At 40.5% G+C, this 19,700-nt stretch overlaps 1 pseudogene; it reads right to left on the bottom strand.

Moving 5' to 3' along the window:
* Positions 1-2,058: 2,058 nt before the first annotated feature.
* Positions 2,059-15,992, bottom strand: LOC127697541 (arginine/serine-rich coiled-coil protein 2-like; annotated as a pseudogene).
* Positions 15,993-19,700: the final 3,708 nt, after the last annotated feature.

Below are 19,700 nucleotides of genomic sequence, written 5' to 3'. Positions count from 1 at the left end.
ATTCAGCTATTAAAAACAAGAAAACCATGAAATTTGAAGGAAAATGAATGGGATTTAAAATTTTCATTCTGAGTGTGACTGCTATCCATGCCAGCTTTTCTCAAGAGAAAACTTGAAAACCTGAGAATTTCATGACGTTGTTGTTTTTAATAGCTGTGTAGTATTCCATTTTGTAAATATACCTTTTTTTTTTATCCACTACTATGTTGAAGGACATCTGGTTTCTTTCCAGCTTCTGGCTATTATAAATTAGGCTTCTATGAACATAGTGGAACATGTGTCCTTATTACATGTTGGAGCATCTTCTGGGTATATGCCCAGGAATGATATACCTGGGTCCTCAGGTAGTACTATGTCTAATTTTCTGATGAAGCTCCAAACTGATTTCCAGATTGGTTGTCCCAACTTGCAATACCACCAGCAATGGAGGAGTGTTTCTCTTTCTCTGCATCCTTGACAACATCTGCTGTCCCCTGAGTTTTTCATCTTAGCCATTATGACTGGTGTGAGGTGGAATCTCAGGATCGTTTTGATTTGCATTTCCCTGATAACTAAGGATATAGAACATTTTTTTTATGTGCTTCACAGCCATTCAAGTTTCCTTAGTCGAGAATTCTCTGTATCATTGTGTACCTCATTTTTTAACAGTTTTAATTGACTCTAGAGTCTCACTTCTAAGGTTCTTTGTATATATTGGATATTAGCCCTCTATCATATGTATGTATCAGGATTGGTAAAGATCTTTTCCCAATCTGTTGGCTTCCATTTTTTCCTGTTGACAGTGTCCTTTGCCTTACAGGAGCTTTGCAATTTTATGAGGTCACTTTCTTCGATTCTTGTTCTTAGAGGATAAGCCATTGGTGCTCTTCTGTTCAGGAAATTTTTCCCTGTGCTGACATATTCAAGGCTCTTCCCCACTTTCTCCTCTATAAGCTTCAATGTATCTGGATTCATGTGAAGGTCCTTGATCCACTTAGACTTGAGCTTTGTACAAGGAGATCAGAATAGGTTGATTTGCATTTTTTTGCATGCAGATCTCCAGTTGACCCAGCACCATTTGTTAAAAATGCTGTCTTTTTTCCACCGGATGTTTTTTAGCTCCTTTGTCTAAGATCAAGTGGCCATAGGGGTGTGGGTTCATTTCTGGATCTTCAGTTTTGTTCCTTATTATACCTTCTGTCTCTGTATCAATACCATGCAATTTTTGTCATTATTGCTTTGTAATACAGCTTGATGTCAGGGATGGTTATTCCCCCTGAAATTCTTTTATTGTTGAAAATAGTTTTCACTCTCCTGGGCTTTTTGTTATTCTTAATGAATTTGCTAATTGCTCTTTCTAACTCTCTGAAGAATTGAGTTGGTGTTTTGGTGGGGATTGCACTGACTCTAGATCTCTTTCAGTAACATGGCTAGTCTTACTATATTAATCCTGCCAATCCACGAGCACGTGAGATCTTTCCATCTTTGAGTTCTTTCTCCAGAGACTCCAAGTTCTTATCACACAGATCTTTCACTTGCTTGGTTACAGTCACACCAAGGTATTTTATGTTATTTGTGACTATTGTGAAGGGTGTCACTTCCCTAATTCCCTTTTTTCAATTGTATATTTTCTTTATTCACATTTCAAGTCTTATCCCCTTTCCATTTCTTATCATCACTGCCCAGCTTGTGTGCAGGATTATGTGCCACATGGCCAGACCTTCTAAAGGACATCTACAGAAACGTTGGCTTCATTTTTCAAGAAATGGAAATAACTGTGCTAGGTTAAATCAAAAGTATAGAAGACAGGGGACACGAGAAAATCTATGTATGAGATTTTATCCCAGCCAAAGCTTTAATGTATTTGAAAAGTAGAATTCATGAACTAAAAACTATTGTCCTTCTAGAGTCCTGTCAAGTTTAATAGAAGTGGGTTCAACCTGATTACAACACTGACACCAGTATCACTGATCTGATATTTACAAAAAAGTAATATTTTTCAATAAATTAATGTCAATGCAACACCCAAGTCAGTTATACTAGCTGTTTGGTGAACAAGGTCCTAACATCAGACCAAGTCTATAAAGTCCAAATGGATATTTTCCAAACTTCACACATTGAAGATGTGAAACCCAAACCTGTTTCTCTTTGTGTGTGGGTTTGCAATCATACTGAGCATCAAGATTTCAAAAAAAACTTCTTGTTCCTTCAAAGTCTTTTAACTTTCTTTATCAATGGAGCTATAGCCAACTTCATCTTCACTCTTTTTTTTTTTTATTCAATATATTTTTTTATTTACATTTCAAATGATTTCCCCTTTTCTAGCCCCCCACTCCCCGAAAGTCCCATAAGCACCCTTCTCTCCCCCTGTCCTCCCACCCACCCCTTCCAACTTCCCCATTCTGGTTTTGCCAAATACTGCTTCACTGAGTCTTTCCAGAACAAGGGGCCACTCCTCCTTTCTTCTTGTACATCATTTGATGTATGGATTATGTTTGGGGTATTCCAGTTTTCTAGGTTAATATCCACTTATTAGTGAGTGCATACCATGATTCACCTTTTGAGTCTGGGTTACCTCACTTAGTATGATGTTCTCTAGGTCCATCCATTTGCCTAAGAATTTCATGAATTCATTGTTTCTAATGGCTGAATAGTACTCCATTGTGTAGATATACCACATTTTTTGCATCCACTCTTCTGTTGAGGGATACCTGGGTTCTTTCCAGCATCTGGCAATTATAAATAGGGCTGCTATGAACATAGTAGAGCATGTATCCTTATTACATGGTGGGGAATCCTCTGGGTATATGCCCAGGAGTGGTATAGCAGGATCTTCTGGAAGTGAGGTGCCCAGTTTTCGGAGGAACCACCAGACTGATTTCCAGAGTGGTTGTACCAATTTGCAACCCCACCAGCAGTGGAGGAGTGTTCATTTTTCTCCACACCCTCCCCAACACCTGCTGTCTCCTGAATTTTTAATCTTAGCCATTCTGACTGGTGTAAGGTAAAATCTCAGGGTTGTTTTGATTTGCATTTCCCTAATGACTAATGAAGTTGAGCTTTTTTTTTTTTTTTTTTTTTTTTTGGTATTTGTGTTTAAGTACATATTTTTCTGTTTGATCAACTGATCTTAGGTAACCCATGTAAGAGCTCACTCTTTTTTTTTTTTTTTTTATTATTCGATATAATTTATTTACATTTCAAATGATTTCCCCTTTTCTAGCCCCCCCACTCCCCGAAAGTCCCGCAAGCCCCCTTCTCTTCCCCTGTCCTCCCACCCACCCCTTCCCACTTCCCCGTTCTGGTTTTGCTGAATACTGTTTCACTGAGTCTTTCCAGAACCAGGGGCCACTCCTCCTTTCTTCTTGTACCTCATTTGATGTGTGGATTATGTTTTGGGTATTCCAGTTTTCTAGGTTAATATCCACTTATTAGTGAGTGCATACCATGATTCACCTTTTGAGTCTGGGTTACCTCACTTAGTATGATATTCTCTAGCTCCATCCATTTGCCTAAGAATTTCATGAATTCATTGTTTCTAATGGCTGAATAGTACTCCATTGTGTAGATATACCACATTTTTTGCATCCACTCTTCTGGTGAGGGATACCTGGGTTCTTTCCAGCATCTGGCAATTACAAATAGGGCTGCTATGAACATAGTAGAACATGTATCCTTATTACATGGTGGGGAGTCTTCTGGGTATATGCCCAGGAGTGGTATAGCAGGATCTTCTGGAAGTAAGGTGCCCAGTTTTCGGAGGAACCGCCAGACTGATTTCCAGAGTGGTTGTACCAATTTGCAACCCCACCAGCAGTGGAGGAGTGTTCCTCTTTCTCCACACCCTCTCCAACACCTGCTGTCTCCTGAATTTTTTTTTTTTATTTTTATTCGATATAATTTATTTACATTTCAAATGATTTCCCCTTTTCTAGCCCCCCCACTCCCCGAAAGTCCCGCAAGCCCCCTTCTCTTCCCCTGTCCTCCCACCCACCCCTTCCCACTTCCCCGTTCTGGTTTTGCTGAATACTGTTTCACTGAGTCTTTCCAGAACCAGGGGCCACTCCTCCTTTCTTCTTGTACCTCATTTGATGTGTGGATTATGTTTTGGGTATTCCAGTTTTCTAGGTTAATATCCACTTATTAGTGAGTGCATACCATGATTCACCTTTTGAGTCTGGGTTACCTCACTTAGTATGATATTCTCTAGCTCCATCCATTTGCCTAAGAATTTCATGAATTCATTGTTTCTAATGGCTGAATAGTACTCCATTGTGTAGATATACCACATTTTTTGCATCCACTCTTCTGTTGAGGGATACCTGGGTTCTTTCCAGCATCTGGCAATTACAAATAGGGCTGCTATGAACATAGTAGAACATGTATCCTTATTACATGGTGGGGAGTCTTCTGGGTATATGCCCAGGAGTGGTATAGCAGGATCTTCTGGAAGTAAGGTGCCCAGTTTTCGGAGGAACCGCCAGACTGATTTCCAGAGTGGTTGTACCAATTTGCAACCCCACCAGCAGTGGAGGAGTGTTCCTCTTTCTCCACACCCTCTCCAACACCTGCTGTCTCCTGAATTTTTAATCTTAGCCATTCTGACTGGTGTAAGATGAAATCTTAGGGTTGTTTTGATTTGCATTTCCCTAATGACTAATGAAGTTGAGCATTTTTTAAGATGCTTCTCCGCCATCCGAAGTTCTTCAGGTGAGAATTCTTTGTTTAACTCTGTACCCCATTTTTTAATAGGGTTGTTTGGTTTTCTGGAGTCTAACTTCTTGAGTTCTTTATATATATTGGATATTAGCCCTCTATCTGATGTAGGATTGGTGAAGATCTTTTCCCAATTTGTTGGTTGCCGATTTGTCCTCTTGATGGTGTCCTTTGCCTTACAGAAACTTTGTAATTTTATGAGGTCCCATTTGTCAATTCTTGCTCTTAGAGCATACGCTATTGGTGTTCTGTTCAGAAACTTTCTCCCTGTACCGATGTCCTCAAGGGTCTTCCCCAGTTTTTTTTTCTATTAGCTTCAGAGTGTCTGGCTTTATGTGGAGGTCCTTGAACCATTTGGATTTGAGCTTAGTAAAAGGAGACAAGGATGGATCAATTTGCATTCTTCTGCATGCTGACCTCCAGTTGAACCAGCACCATTTGTTGAAAAGGCTATCTTTTTTCCATTGGATGTTTTCAGCCTCTTTGTCGAGGATCAAGTGGCCATAGGTGTGTGGGTTCATATCTGGATCTTCAATCCTGTTCCATTGATCCTCCTGTCTGTCACTGTACCAATACCATGCAGTTTTTAACACTATTGCTCTGTAGTATTGCTTGAGGTCAGGGATACTGATTCCCCCAGATTTCCTTTTGTTGCTGAGAATAGTTTTAGCTATCCTGGGTTTTTTGTTGTTCCAGATGAATTTGATAATTGCTCTTTCTAGCTCTGTGAAGAATTGAGTTGGGATTTTGATGGGTATTGCATTGAATCTGTATAGTGCTTTAGGCAAAATGGCCATTTTAACTATATTGATTCTGCCGATCCATGAGCATGGGAGGTTTTCCCATTTTTTGAGGTCTTCTTCCATTTCCTTCTTCAGAGTCTTGAAGTTCTTGTCATACAGATCTTTCACATGTTTGGTAAGAGTCACCCCAAGATACTTTATACTGTTTGTGGCTATTGTGAAGGGGGTCATTTCCCTAATTTCTTTCTCAGCCTGCTTATCCTTTGAGTATAGGAAGGCCACTGATTTGCTTGAGTTGACTTTATAACCTGCCACTTTGCTGAAGTTGTTTATCAGCTGTAGGAGCTCTCTAGTGGAGTTCTTTGGGTCACTTAGGTAGACGATCATGTCGTCTGCAAATAATGATAGTTTGACTTCTTCCTTTCCAATTTGTATCCCTTTGACCTCCTTATGTTGTCGAATTGCCCGAGCTAGTACCTCAAGTACAATATTGAAAAGATAAGGAGAAAGGGGGCAGCCTTGTCTGGTCCCTGATTTCAGTGGGATTGCTTCAAGTTTCTCTCCATTTAGTTTGATGCTGGCTACCGGTTTGCTGTATATTGCTTTTACTATGTTTAGGTATGGGCCTTGAATTCCTGTTCTCTCCAAGACTTTAAGCATGAAGGGATGCTGAATTTTGTCAAATGCTTTTTCAGCATCCAATGAAATGACCATGTGGTTTTGTTCTTTGAGTTTGTTTATGTAGTGGATTGTATTGATGGATTTCCGTATATTGAACCAACCCTGCATTCCTGGGATAAAGCCTACTTGATCATGGTGGATGATCGTTTTGATGTGTTCTTGGATTCGGTTGGCAAGAATTTTATTGAGTATTTTTGCATCGATGTTCATAAGGGAAATTGGTCTGAAGTTCTCTTTCTTTGTTGGATCTTTGTGTGGCTTTGGTATCAGCGTAATTGTGGCTTCGTAGAAGGAATTGGGTAGTGTTCCTTCTGTTTCTATTTTGTGGAATAGTTTGAAGAGTATTGGTGTTAACTCTTCTTTGAAGGTCTGGTAGAATTCTGCACTGAAGCCATCTGGTCCTGTGCTTTTTTTGGTTGGAAGACTTTCTATGACTCCTTCTATTTCTTTAGGCATTATGGGACTGTTTAGATGGTCTAGTTGGTCCTGATTTAATTTTGGTATTTGGTATCTGTCAAGGAAATTGTCCATTTCCTCCAGATTCTCCAGTTGTGTTGAGTATAGGCTCTTGTAGTAGGATCTGATGATTTTTTGGATTTCCTCAGTTTCCGTTGTTATATCTCCCTTTTCATTTCTAAGTTTGTTAATTTGGATACTTTCTCTGTGCCCTTTGGTCATTCTGGCTAAGGGTTTGTCTATCTTGTTGATTTTCTCAAAGAACCAGCTCCTGGTATTGTTGATTTTTTGTATGGTTCTCTTTGTTTCTACTTGATTGATTTCGGCCCTGAGTTTGATGATTTCCTGCCTTCTACTCCTCCTGGGCGAAATAGCTTCTTTTTGTTCCAGGGCTTTCAGGTGTGTCATTAAGCTGGTAATGTATGCTCTCTCCATTTTCTTTTTGGAGGCACTCAGGGCTATGAGTTTTCCTCTTAGCACTGCTTTCATTGTGTCCCATAGATTTGGGTATGTTGTGTTTTCATTTTCATTGTGTTCTAAAAAGTCTTTAATTTCTTTCTTTATTTCTTCCTTGACCAAGGTATCATTGAGTAGAGTATTGTTCAGTTTCCACGTGTATGTGGGCTTTCTGTTGTTTCTGTTGCTATTGAAGACCACTTTTACTCCATAGTGATCAGATAGGAGGCATGGGATTAGTTCGATCTTCTTATATTTGTTGAGGTCTGTCTTGTGACCAATTATATGGTCGATTTTGGAGAAGGTACCATGAGGTGCTGAGAAAAAGGTATATTCTTTTGTTTTAGGATAGAATGTTCTATATATATCTGTTAAATCTAATTGGTCCAAAGCTTCAATTAGTTTCATTGTGTCCCTGTTTAGTTTCTGTTTTCCTGATCGGTCCATTGAGGAAAGTGCAGTGTTGAAGTCACCCACAATTATTGTGTTAGGTGCAATGTGTGCTTTTAGTTTTAATAAAGTTTCTTTTACAAAAGAGGGTGCCCTTACATTTGGGGCATAGATGTTCAGGATTGTCAGTTCTTCTTTTTGTATTTTTCCTTTGACCAGCAAGAAGTGTCCCTCAGGGTCTCTTTTGATGACTTTGGGTTGAAAGTCAATTTTATCTGATATTAAAATGGCTACTCCAGCTTGTTTCCTGAGACCATTTGCTTGTAAAATTGTCTTCCAGCCTTTTACTCTAAGGTAGTGTTTGTCTTTGACCCTGAGGTGTGTTTCCTGTAAGCAGCAAAATGTAGGGTCCTGTTTACGTATCCATTCAGTTAGTCTGTGTCTTTTTATTGGGGCATTAAGTCCATTGATGTTAAGAGATATTAAGGAATAGTGATTGTTACTTCCTATCATTTTTGACGTTATTTTTTAAATTTGAATGCTTAACTTCTTTTGGGTTTGATGAAAGGTTACTATCTTGCTTTTTCCAGGGTGAAGTTTCCCTCCTTGTATTGGTGTTGTCCTCCTATTATCCTTTTTAGGGCCGGGTTTGTGGATAGATATTGGGTAAACTTGGTTTTGTCATGAAATATCTTAGTTTCTCCATCTATGGTGATTGAGAGTTTTGCTGGATATAGTAGTTTTGGTTGGCATTTGTGTTCTCTTAGAGTCTGCATGAGATCTGCCCAGGACCTTCTAGCCTTCATAGTCTCAGGTGAAAAGTCTGCTGTGATTCTGATAGGTCTTCCTTTATATGTTACTTGGCCTTTTTCTCTTACTGCCTTTAGTATTCTTTCTTTGTTTAGAACATTTGGTGTTTTGATTATTATGTGACAGGAAGTATTTCTGTTCTGGTCCAGTCTGTTTGGAGTTCTGTAGGCTTCTTGTATATTCATGGGCATCTCTCTCTTTAGGTTAGGGAAGTTTTCTTCCATAATTTTATTGAAGATATTTGCTGGCCCTTTAAGTTGTAAATCTTCACTCTCCTCTATGCCTATAATCCTTAGGTTTGGTCTTCTCATTGTGTCCTGGATTTCCTGGATATTTTGGGTTACAAGCTTTTTGCATTTTGCATTTTCTTTAACTGTTGAGTCCATGGTTTCTATGGAATCTTCAGCATCTGAGATTCTTTCTTCTATCTCTTGTATTCTGTTGTTGATATTTGTATCTCTGTCCCCTGATTTCTTCCCAAGGCTTTCTATCTCCAAAGTTGTCTCCCTTTGAGTTTTCTTAGTTGTTTCTACTTCTGATTTTAGATCCTGGATGGTTTTGCTTAGCTCCTTCACTTGCATGTTTGTGTTTTCCTGTAATTCTTTAAGAGATTTTTGTGTTTTCTCTTTCATGAGCTCAGCCTGTTGACCAAAGTTCTCCTGTATTTCTTTAAGAGATTTTTGTGTTTCGTCTTTCATGACCTCAGCCTGTTGAGCAAAGCTCTCCTGTATTTCTTTAAGTGTTTTTTGCATTTCCTCCTTGTTGGCTTTTGTATTCTCCTGGATTTCTTTCAATGATTTTTGTGTTTCCCTTGCAAGGGCTTCTACCTTTTGATCCATTGTCTCCTGAATTTCTTTATGTATGACCTTCATGTGTTCCTGTACCAGCATCATGACCAGTGATTTTAAATCCAAATCTTGTTTTACTGGTGTGATGGGGTATCCAGGACATGTTGGTAGAGGAGAATTGGGTTCAGATGTTGCCATATTGCCTTGATTTCTGTTAGTGACGTTCCTGCGTTTGCCTTTTGCCATCTAGATCTCACTGGTGTTAGTTTATCTTGTCAGTGCTGGACTCACCAGTGCAAGCTGCCCCTTCCCAGTTGGCCTCTGGTGCACAGCTTACCTCCTGCACTGCTTGTAGACAGTGTGCTGCTGCCCAGGCTGTTCAGATCCCAAAGCAGGCACCCGAAGGCTCCCGCTGGGGCCCGCTGGATTCACTGGAGCACACTGACTTCTCCCAGCTGGCCGCCCGGAAGCCCAGCTAGCCACTTGCAGGACTTGGAGATGTAATGCCGCCGCCCAGACTGACCTGGATCCGGAACTGGAGAGAGTAGAGCTAAGGGCTTCTGCCTGAGGCCTTGCCCCAGATTGTGTCTGTGGAGCAGATGGAGCCCATGTGCACTCCCAGGGAGTGCCGAAGGTGTATGCTACTGTGACCTCCCCTGAGTTCCGCTCACTCCGCTGGGCAGCCGATCTGCCAACCGGGCTATCGCACACAAGGTTAGCCTGGCCGCCCAGTCCCTGAGTCCAGGCAAAAGCCTGGGAGGCCAAGGTCCGAGCAAAGTTCCCCTACGGCTTTGACTGTTAATTGGGTTTGCCAGGTGACTAGGATGGCGGGCGTGTGCGCCCGCGCTCCCTGAAAGCGCCCGGAGAGTCTGCTTTGCTAACAATCACCTGGGCGGGTTGACTCACAGATGGCCCACCAAGCCGCCCAGTTCTTGGGGTCAGTCCTGTGCCTTTTGGGGCCTGGACCCCCGCTTTGTTAGCCTTAGGCTATGCCTGTTACAGGTCTGCCCGCCTGAGCTCTCTGTCTTCCTGCAGGCAAAATGGCGGCGGTGCGCTCGCAGGCCTGGGCAAAAAACCTCCTGGTTGGGTTGGCACCCCGATGGCCCCCCGACCCGCCCAGGGCCTGGGTGCAGGCCAACGCACGTCGGGCTCAGACCACCGCGGTGTTGGCCTCGGATTATGTTTGTGTACCTCAGTCTGTCCGATTCCTGGAGTACGGAACCAAGATGGATCCTCCTCTCCTGACTGGTGGGAGGCCGAGTTCTGAAGTGGCCTCCGTGCAGGAAAGGCGCCGCACAACTGCAGCTGCTTGCTGTCCGGCTGGTCAGCGAAGGTCAGTGGTCGTGGGCGCAGGGCCTAACTGGTCCCTGTGACGCCTTGGTTCCACTGCTGATGGCCCTTCAGCTGGAGCAGCCACTGCTGCCGCTGCTGCCGCCGCCGCCGCCGCCGCCGATCTCTCATCTTCACTCTTAATGCCCATTAACTTCCTAAATTTGACATTTTGGTCCTTGTTTCCAAAATTCATTTTTTTAAGATTTCAGCAGACTGAGATTTGTTGCCTTCTTTCTTGCCTTGCCAGAGCATTTTCCTCTCTTTCTCTTGCTCAGCAAATTTCACTGGATTCACAGCTGCTGGGTTATAGTAACTGGGCACTGCTGCTATACCTGTCTCTGCCAAGGCTTTAGCTCCCAGGGCCACTATTTGGGCGTCCATAGCTATCTGAGGAGTAACCATGGTAACCTGGGTTCCTGATTTCAACACTGCCTCCAGTTGCTGCAGCCACTGCAGCCATTTCTTGTTGTTTCTGATTTTGACCATTTCATTTTTTGTTCTTATAGTTTCTTTGTCCTTTTTCATCTAGCTAATCTTCATGGGTAAATTGCTGTGTTTCTGCCTCTGAAGGGAGTTGGACTAGGTGTCTGGCTTAGGCTTCTGCTAAATCTTCTTGGTTTTTTTTTATCCTCTTCTATCTTGACTTCAACTGCATGTTCTGCTCCTGGTTCTAGTCCTATGCCTGTGTATGGATCTTAATAAGGAGAATGTTCTGATCCTTCTTTTTCTATATCTGCTTCTAGATGGTGACATCTTCCTGCCTCTGCTTCTGGGTTGGGATTGATTTTCCAATCCCTACTTCTTGAGCAAGACTTCTTCCTTTCCCTGTTTCTACTGCTATAGCGTCTTTAACTTGATCTAACTTCTGCCCCATGATGACTTCCTTTCTTTGTGTTTGTGTCTGTCCTCACCATTCCCAGATGAATTTAATCATTCTCTTCCTTTGTCAGTAGAGTGTTCTTTGTCATTGTGCTCCTCAGACTTGTGTCTCTTAGAGGCCTTATCTTTGGATTCCTGTCTCTTTGCTTCTGTTCAGGCTCCTGTGCTTGCTTCCATCATTAACTAATTTTTGTTTTCTTTCTCTTGACCTTGACCTCAACTTTGAAAAATGATGTTTTGAGGCTACAGAAAAAATAGATATATTTGACTACTCTTTTTTTCTTTTCTCTATCTGGTGATGTCTTTTCTGGGCCTAATCTCATTCTGTATCAATAGCCACCATTGCTTTTGAGTCCCAGCTGCTAAATTGGTGCTTCTGCTTACCCACACTCAATAGTACTCCCTAATTTCTTTCTCAGCCCGTTTGTCCTTTGAGTAGAGGAAGGTTATTGATTTGGTTGAGTTTATTGTATATCCAGCCATCTTGATGAAGTTCATTATCAGGTTTAGGAGTTCACTGGTGGAATTTTAAGTAGACTATCATATCATCTGCTAATAGTGATATTTTGACTTCTTCCTTTCCAATTTTTATCCGTTTGACTTCCTTGTTGTCTAATTGCTCTGGCTAGGACTTCAAGTACTATATTGAATAGGTAGGAGGAGAGTAGGCAGCCTTGTCAACTCCCTGATTTTAGTGGGATTGCTTCCAGTTTCTCTCCATTTAGTTTGATGTTGGCTACTGGTTTCCTGTATATTCCCTTCACTATGTTTAGGTATGGGACTTGAATTCCTGCTGTTTCCAAGACTTTTACCCTGAAGGAGTGTTGGATTTTGTCAAATGCTTTCTCAGTATCTAATGAGATGATTGTGTGGTTTTTTTCTGTGGGTTTGGTGCAGAATTTTATCAGACCTTCAATGAAGACCTAATTCCAATACTCTTCAAATTATTCCACAAAATAGAAACAGAAGGAATGCTACCCAATTTGTTCTATGAAGCCACAATTATACTTATACCTAAATCACACAAAGGCCCAACATAGAAAGAGAACTTCAGACCAATTTCCTTTATGAATATTGATGCAAAATTCTTGCAAAAAATCCAAGAACACATCACAATGATCATTCACCATGATCCAGTAGTCTTCATCCCAGGAATGCACGATGGTTCCATATATGGAAATCCATTTATATAATCCACCATATAAACAAACTCAAGGAAAAAAAACAAAATCATCTCATTAGATACTGAGAATGCATTTGACAAAATCCAACACTCCTTCATTATAAAAGTCTTGGAAACCTCAGGTATTCAAGTCCCATACCTAAACATTTGAAGTGAGAAAACACATTCCAAATTCAGATCTTTGGAGGTGGTGATATTTAATTAAATATAGGCTAAGCCTTCTATGGATAAAACATCTTGTTCTCCAGGGTAAAAGAGAGGAGAGCAAGATAAAATTTGCTGCATTGAAGATAACAAACAATAACAATTATAAAGTCACTGAAGACAATGAAGGATTAATTTCCTCAGTCAGAGGTAGAAAGTCAATACTTCAAGGGGTATGGAGAGGGGTGCATCTTATAAGGAGGGTGGAAAGTCTATTTCTTTGGGTGATATAAGCCCTTGAGAATCTGAAGGTTCAAAGTTCCCAGCCTCATGGTGTCCTGCCACAGAGGTCCGTCCCAGGTTACAGGATCCCATCCTATTTTTTTTTCCATTTTTTTAATTCGATATATTTTTTATTTACATTTCCAATTGTTTCTGCTTTTCTAGCCTTCCCACTCCCCGAAAGTCCCATAAGCCTCCTTCTCTCCCCCTGTCCTCCCACCCAACCCTTCCCACATCCCCATTATGGTTTTGCCCTATACTGCTTCACTGAGTCTTTCCAGAACAAGGGGCCACTCCTCCGTTCTTCTTGTGCCTCATTTGATGTTTGGATTATGTTTTGGGTATTCCAGTTTTCTAGGTTAATATCCACTTATTAGTGAGTGCATACCATGATTCATCTTTTGAGTCTGGGTTACCTCACTTAGTATGATGTTCTCCAGCTCCATCCATTTGCCTACAAATTTCATGAATTCATTGTTTCATTGTGGCAGAATAGTACTCCATTGTGTATATATACCACATTTTTTGCATCCACTCTTCTGTTGAGGGATACCTGGGTTGTTTCCAGCTTCTGGCAATTATAAATAGGGCTGCTATGAACATAGTGGAATATGGATCCTTATTACATGCTGGGGAATCTTCTGGGTATATGCCCAGGAGTGGTATAGCTGGATCTTCTGGAAGTGAGGTGCCCAGTTTTCAGAGGAACCACCAGACTGATTTCCAGAGTGGTTGTACCAATTTGCAACCCCACCAGCAGTGGAGGAGTGTTCCTCTTTCTCCACACCCTCTCCAACACCTGCTGTCTCCTGAATTTTTAATCTTAGCCATTCTGACTGGTATAAGGTGAAAACTCAGGGTTGTTTTGATTTGATTTCCCTAATGACTAATGAAGTTGAGCATTTTTTAAGATCTTTCTCTGCCATCTGAAGTTCTTCAGGTGAGAATTCCTTGTTTAACTCTGTACCCCATTTTTATAGGGTTGTTTGGTTTTCTGGAGTCTAACTTCTTGAGTTCTTTATATATATTGGATATTAGCCCTCTATCTGATGTAGGATTGGTGAAGATCTTTTCCCAATTTGTTGGTTGCTGATTTGTCCTTTTGATGGTGTCCTTTGCCTTACAGAAACTTGGCAATGTTATGAGGTCCCATTTGTCAATTCTTGATCTTAGAGCAGCAGGTGTTGGCAAGGATGTGAAGAAAGAGGAACATTCCTCCACTGCTGGTGGGATTGCAAGCTGATACAACCACTATGGAAATCAGTCTGGCGGTTCCTCAGAAAACTGGGCATGACATTCCAGAGGACCCTGCCATACCACTCTTGGGCATATACCCAGAGGATTCCCTTGTCATGCAACAAAGACACATGCTCCACTATGTTCATAGCAGCCTTATTTATAATAGCCAGAAACTGGAAAGAACACAGATGTCCCTCAGTGGAGGAACGGATTCAGAAAATGTGGTATATTTACACAACAGAATACTACTCAGCAATTAAAAACAATGATTTCATTAAATTTTTAGGCAAATGGTTGGAACTGGTAAATATCACCCTAAGTGAGGTAACCCAGTCTCAAAAGAACACTCATGGTATGCACTCACTGATAAGTGGATATTAGACCAGAAGCTTGGAATACCCAAGACACAATGCACATATCAAATGATGCCCAAGTAGAAGGAAGAAGTGGCCCCCAGTCCTGGAAAAGCTCAGTACAACAGTGTCAGGGAACACCAGAACATGGAAGTGGGAAGGGGTGGATTTGGTAACTGGGAGAGGGAAGAGGGCTTATGGGACTCTCAGGAAGGGGGGGATCCAGGAAAGGAAAACTCACTTGAAATGTAAATAAAGAATATATCAAATAAAAATAAACAGGAGACAGCAGGTGTTGGCAAGGATGTAGAGAAAGAGGAACAGTCCTCCACTGCTGGTGGGATTGCAAGCTGGTACAACCACTCTGGAAATCAGTCTGGTGGTTCCTAAGAAAACTGGGCATGACACTTCTGGAGGACCCTGTTATACCTCTCCTGGGCATTTACCCAGAGGATTCCCTGGCATGCAATAAGGACACATGCTCCATTATGTTCATAGCGGCCTTATTTATAATAGCCAGAAGCTGGAAAGAATACAGATGTCCCTCAGTGGAGGAATGGATACAGAAAATGTGGTATATTTACACAATGGAATACTACTCAGCAATTAAAAACAATGAATTCATTAAATTTTTAGTGTGGGAAGCCATTAGAGACCCTCACTCTGGCTGACAGGGCAAAGGCCCTGAGTTAAGCAAACAAGAGCCTCTCCCGCGGGCATTGGTTTAGCCATTGTCTAGAAGATAACTGCAGAATGATCCTGCCTGCATCATCTCCCGCTGACTCCGGTAATTGCGGTGGAAGGAAGTCCTGAGATAACTGCAGCAGGCTCCGGCCTGTGCAAACACCTGTTGTCTCCACTAGAGGACCCTTATCTCCTCCTGCTGAAACTGCTAATTGCCCTTCCTTCCTTTGTCCCTACCTTGGGGTACGCCCCTCCTGAAAGCCTTATAACTTGGGTACCCCAGAACAATAAAGGAGGCTTTGACAAAACCCAGAGTGACTCTGTCTTTCTTGGTGCTTGGCCTCCCTCCTTCTCCCCCCTTCTTGACCCGCAGGTAGCGCCCCTCCGGAACCCTGGAATAACTGACCCGCAGGACGGGTTACATTTAGGCAAATAGTTGGAACTGGAAAATATCATCCTAAGTGAGGTAACCCAATCACAAAATAATACACATAGAATGTAGTCACTGATAAGTGGATGTTAATTAGCCCAGAAACTTTGAATACTCAAGACACAATTAACATATCAAATGATTCCCAAGAGGGAAGGAGAGTGCCCTCTTCCTGGAAAGGCTTTGTGCAACAATGTAGGGGATTGCCAGGATAGAGAAGTGGGAGGGGAATGGGCAGAGGAAAGAAGGCTTATGGTACTTATGGGGAGCAGGAAATCAAGAAAGGGGAAATCATTTGGAATTTAAACAAAGAATGTAGAAAATTGAAAAAAAAAGGAAAAGAAAAAAAGAAAACGGAAAAAAAAGATGCTACAATGAAAGAAAAAGTACTTTGTCCTTGCGACTTGTTTCAATGATAAAGACTGAAATATGCAGCACTCTGTCCATTGCTCCATAACAGACCTACCTCTTCCTGACCATTGCTTTCCCATGGCTACAGTTATCTCATGGTGAACCATGGTCAAAGCTGCTGTTATGAATTGGGCATTTAGAGATGTCAGCAGAGCTGTCCCTCAGGTTCTCACAACATTTCTGCCATGATCCTATTCCTTCCTGCTCAGTGTGACTTCCACAAATAGACTTCACATGAGGCTTTCAGTAACATTCACATACTCTCTATAAGATCTCTTCCTGCAGGAACTGTGAGGACAAAGCACAATGATCAGTGGCCTTTGAGAGTTTGATGTTTTCCCATATTACTCTGTTCATTAGGACATGTGGACAGCCCAAATTGGGAATTTTATTGATGACAGTCATATGCTCGATATTCTAGATAATAAATGAATAAAACAGGCAGTTAGGTTAATGCATTCATTAGAATATGTGTACTTCTTTGAGAGTATGAGGTGATATTGACCACAACTATTTCTTAAATCCTCTGTCACGGGTTATCATAAAAGATTTTTCCTCTGTTAGCTGTGAATATTTAAGAGGCAGAAAGAAGAATTACACACTGGTTCAGTGTTGTTACCAGTGTTGCCATTGTGGAAGATGTCTCTGTCTTTTCTTTTTATTAATTGACTGTTTATATCTTTTAAAACATTTGACTCTTAGTCTACATGTATTCCATTATTCTTACATTTATGAATATATCTATACAAAATATACATCATAAATTCAGCTCTTCCAATTGGTGCCACTAATTGATATGTGTATCAATTCTCCTGAATTTGGTATGCATTCAAGTATTTCTTGCCTCTTCCTCTTGGTGTATGTAGAGAGAATTTTTATCAATAACAGTTTTTATAGGTGACAATAAAAACCAATCCAAAGGGAAATCCACACAGGTAAAAGAACTCATATTGAGTTTCCTGTTTGGATGTTTGGGTTAAGTTCTAAATATGCCATATGTAGATATAATCCAAAGTGACAAATTGATTTTAGAGTTGGTGTCTGTCAGAAGACAAGAGCATTAGTAGTAACAATCTGAATACTGACCGAAGATTTTGATGAGAATGAGTTGAAGTGTTTTAATGGAAAACTGGTTTGTGTGATCAAAAATACTTTTGGGCATATTGGAAACTGAGGAAGTTTGGGATAGGAGAGTGATTACATATCTAAAATGGCTATATTGATGTAGTGTGATTTACACTAAAACTTAGCCTGAATCTTAAAAGATGATTCCTACATGAGGAAAACTATGAGAGCCCTCAAAATTTGAACAAGAGAAAAATGCTTGTTTAAAGTACAGTTTCAGCATGCTCTACCAGGATCTGAGGCTTTGAGTTTCTGTTTAAATAAAAAGTGAAGTTGAATTCACCTGCAGTTCTATAATTCTATTTATCTTGGGTTCTCCATTCTCATCATCTCAAGGATTAAATGTTCCTCAGCAAATAGCTCTATTCAGATTTCTGTGCTGGAAGCTTCAGTATCTGAAGTGAACATGGTTGAAATTTTATGAGCCTTTCATATCTGAGTAGTCATATATTGACTCAAAAGTAAATATAGGGACTTCATTGTATATTTTAATTCCCCTAAATTCAGGGGGATAAAATGTGTATTACGTCATGGAAAATATTTTCGTGTGTAAATTTCTATGTTCAGATTTTATAATCTGATGCATATTTTTCTGTGCAATAGGAGATTGCAGTATTTTAGAACTCAAATGAAATTTTTACTATACTATATTAGTTGATATTTCAAAAGACATATCACCTACAAATTATTTGATAATCTTATATCTGTAATGGAACCTGCTGTTGTATCATTGTAATTAACAACATAGTAGCAGGCAGCATTCTTTGATTTGATTTTTTGGGTTTTTTGTTTGTTTGTTTTGTTTTTTTGAGGCAGGGTTTCTCTGTATAGCCCTGGCAATCCTGGAACTCACTCTGTAGACCTGGCTGGCCTCAAACTCAGAAATCCACCTGCCTCTGCCTCCCAGAGTGCTAGGATTACAGGCATACACCACCACCGCCTGGCTAGCAGGCAGCATCTTATGCACACATTTTCATAATCTGTGACTAATTAATGTGGTTGTAAAATCACGGTAGACATTTTCTGTCTTTTTGAATTGTTTTTTAGATTGACATAATTTTATAATTTTAGATTTTATATATGTATATGAATATTTATGTATGCTTGTAATACATTGGAAAAATAGAAAGGTTGTTATTAAATAGAAAGAAATATACTATTATCTTTTTTATAGGATATTTTCTTTATTTACATTTCAAATATTATCCCCTTTCCAAGTCCAACCCACAAAACTCCTATCCCATCGCCCCTGTTCCTGCTTCTATGAGTGTGTTCCTCCACCCACCCAACCACTCCCACTTCCCCCGCCTTGCCATTCCCCTACATTGGGGCATCAAACCTTCACAAAACCAAAGGCCCCTCCTCCCATTGATGTCCAACAAGTCCATCCTCTGCTACAAATAAGGTGGAGCCATGGGTTACTACATATATACTCTTTGGTTGGTGGTTTAGTCCCTGCGAGCTCTGGGAGGGTTTGGTTGGTTGATATTATTGTTCCTACTATGGGGTTGCAAACACCTTCAGCTCCTACAGACCTTTCTCTACATCTTCCACTGGGGACCCTGTATTCAATCCAATGGTTGGCTGCAAGCCTCTGTATTTGTCAGATTCTGACAGAGGCTATCAAGAGACAGCTACATCAGGCTACTGTCTGAAAGTACTTCTTGGAATTCATAATAGTGGCTGGGCTTGATAACTGTGTATGATATAGATTCCCAGGTGGGGCAGTCTCTGGATGGACTTTTCCTCAGTCTCTGCTCCACACTTTGTATCTCCTTTCGTGGGTATTTTATTCCCCCTTCTAAGAAGGACAGAAGTATCCATACTTTGGTCTTCCTTCTTCTTGAGCTTCATGTGGTCTAAGAATTGTATCTTGGGTATTCCAAGCTTTGGGGCTAATATCCACTTATCAGTGAGTACATACCATGTGCATTGTTTGTGACTGGCTTACCTCACTCAGGATGATATTTTCTACTTCCGTCCATTTGCCTAAGAATTTCAGCAAGTCATTGTTTTAATAGCTGAGTAGTACTCCATTGCCTCAAAGTACAACACTTTCTGTAACATGGATTGTGTTTTAAATATAATCAGGAGATATAATTATATCCATAACATTTGTTCCACTACTGCACCAGCATAGCTTACAGGCCAGTCACTATTTTAGTTTGCAATGTTTGTAACTTTGAGATAGCCATGCTTACGTTTCTGTTCTGGTAGCATGCAGAGTACCTTGCATATCTTGAATGCTACTTAGGAGAGTGAAGCTTAATACATAATGTTTTACTTGTGTTTATATTGTAAATATACTTTTTTTTATAAGGCATTAGTAAGATTTTATATTTTTGGATTTTATATATGTATATGAATATGTATGTTTGTAGTAGTGAAAAAATAGAAAGGTTCTTATTAAATAGAAAGAAAAATACACATGATAGAGGCGTCTGTTTCTTTCAAATAATGGTGTTCTTTGATTTAAACTTTTGAATTTCATGATGTCTGATTTATGAATTTTTGTTTTTATTCTCTATACTTTTGGAGTACTTCTCAGGAAGTACTATTCTGTATAATGAAGTCAAGTGAATTTTCTACTTCCAGGTAAAAAGTGACCTTCAGAATTCA

Source organism: Apodemus sylvaticus, chromosome 1 (genome assembly GCF_947179515.1).
Source record: "Apodemus sylvaticus chromosome 1, mApoSyl1.1, whole genome shotgun sequence".
NCBI lineage: Eukaryota > Metazoa > Chordata > Mammalia > Rodentia > Muridae > Apodemus > Apodemus sylvaticus.
This window is presented reverse-complemented; position numbering and strand designations above follow the sequence as displayed.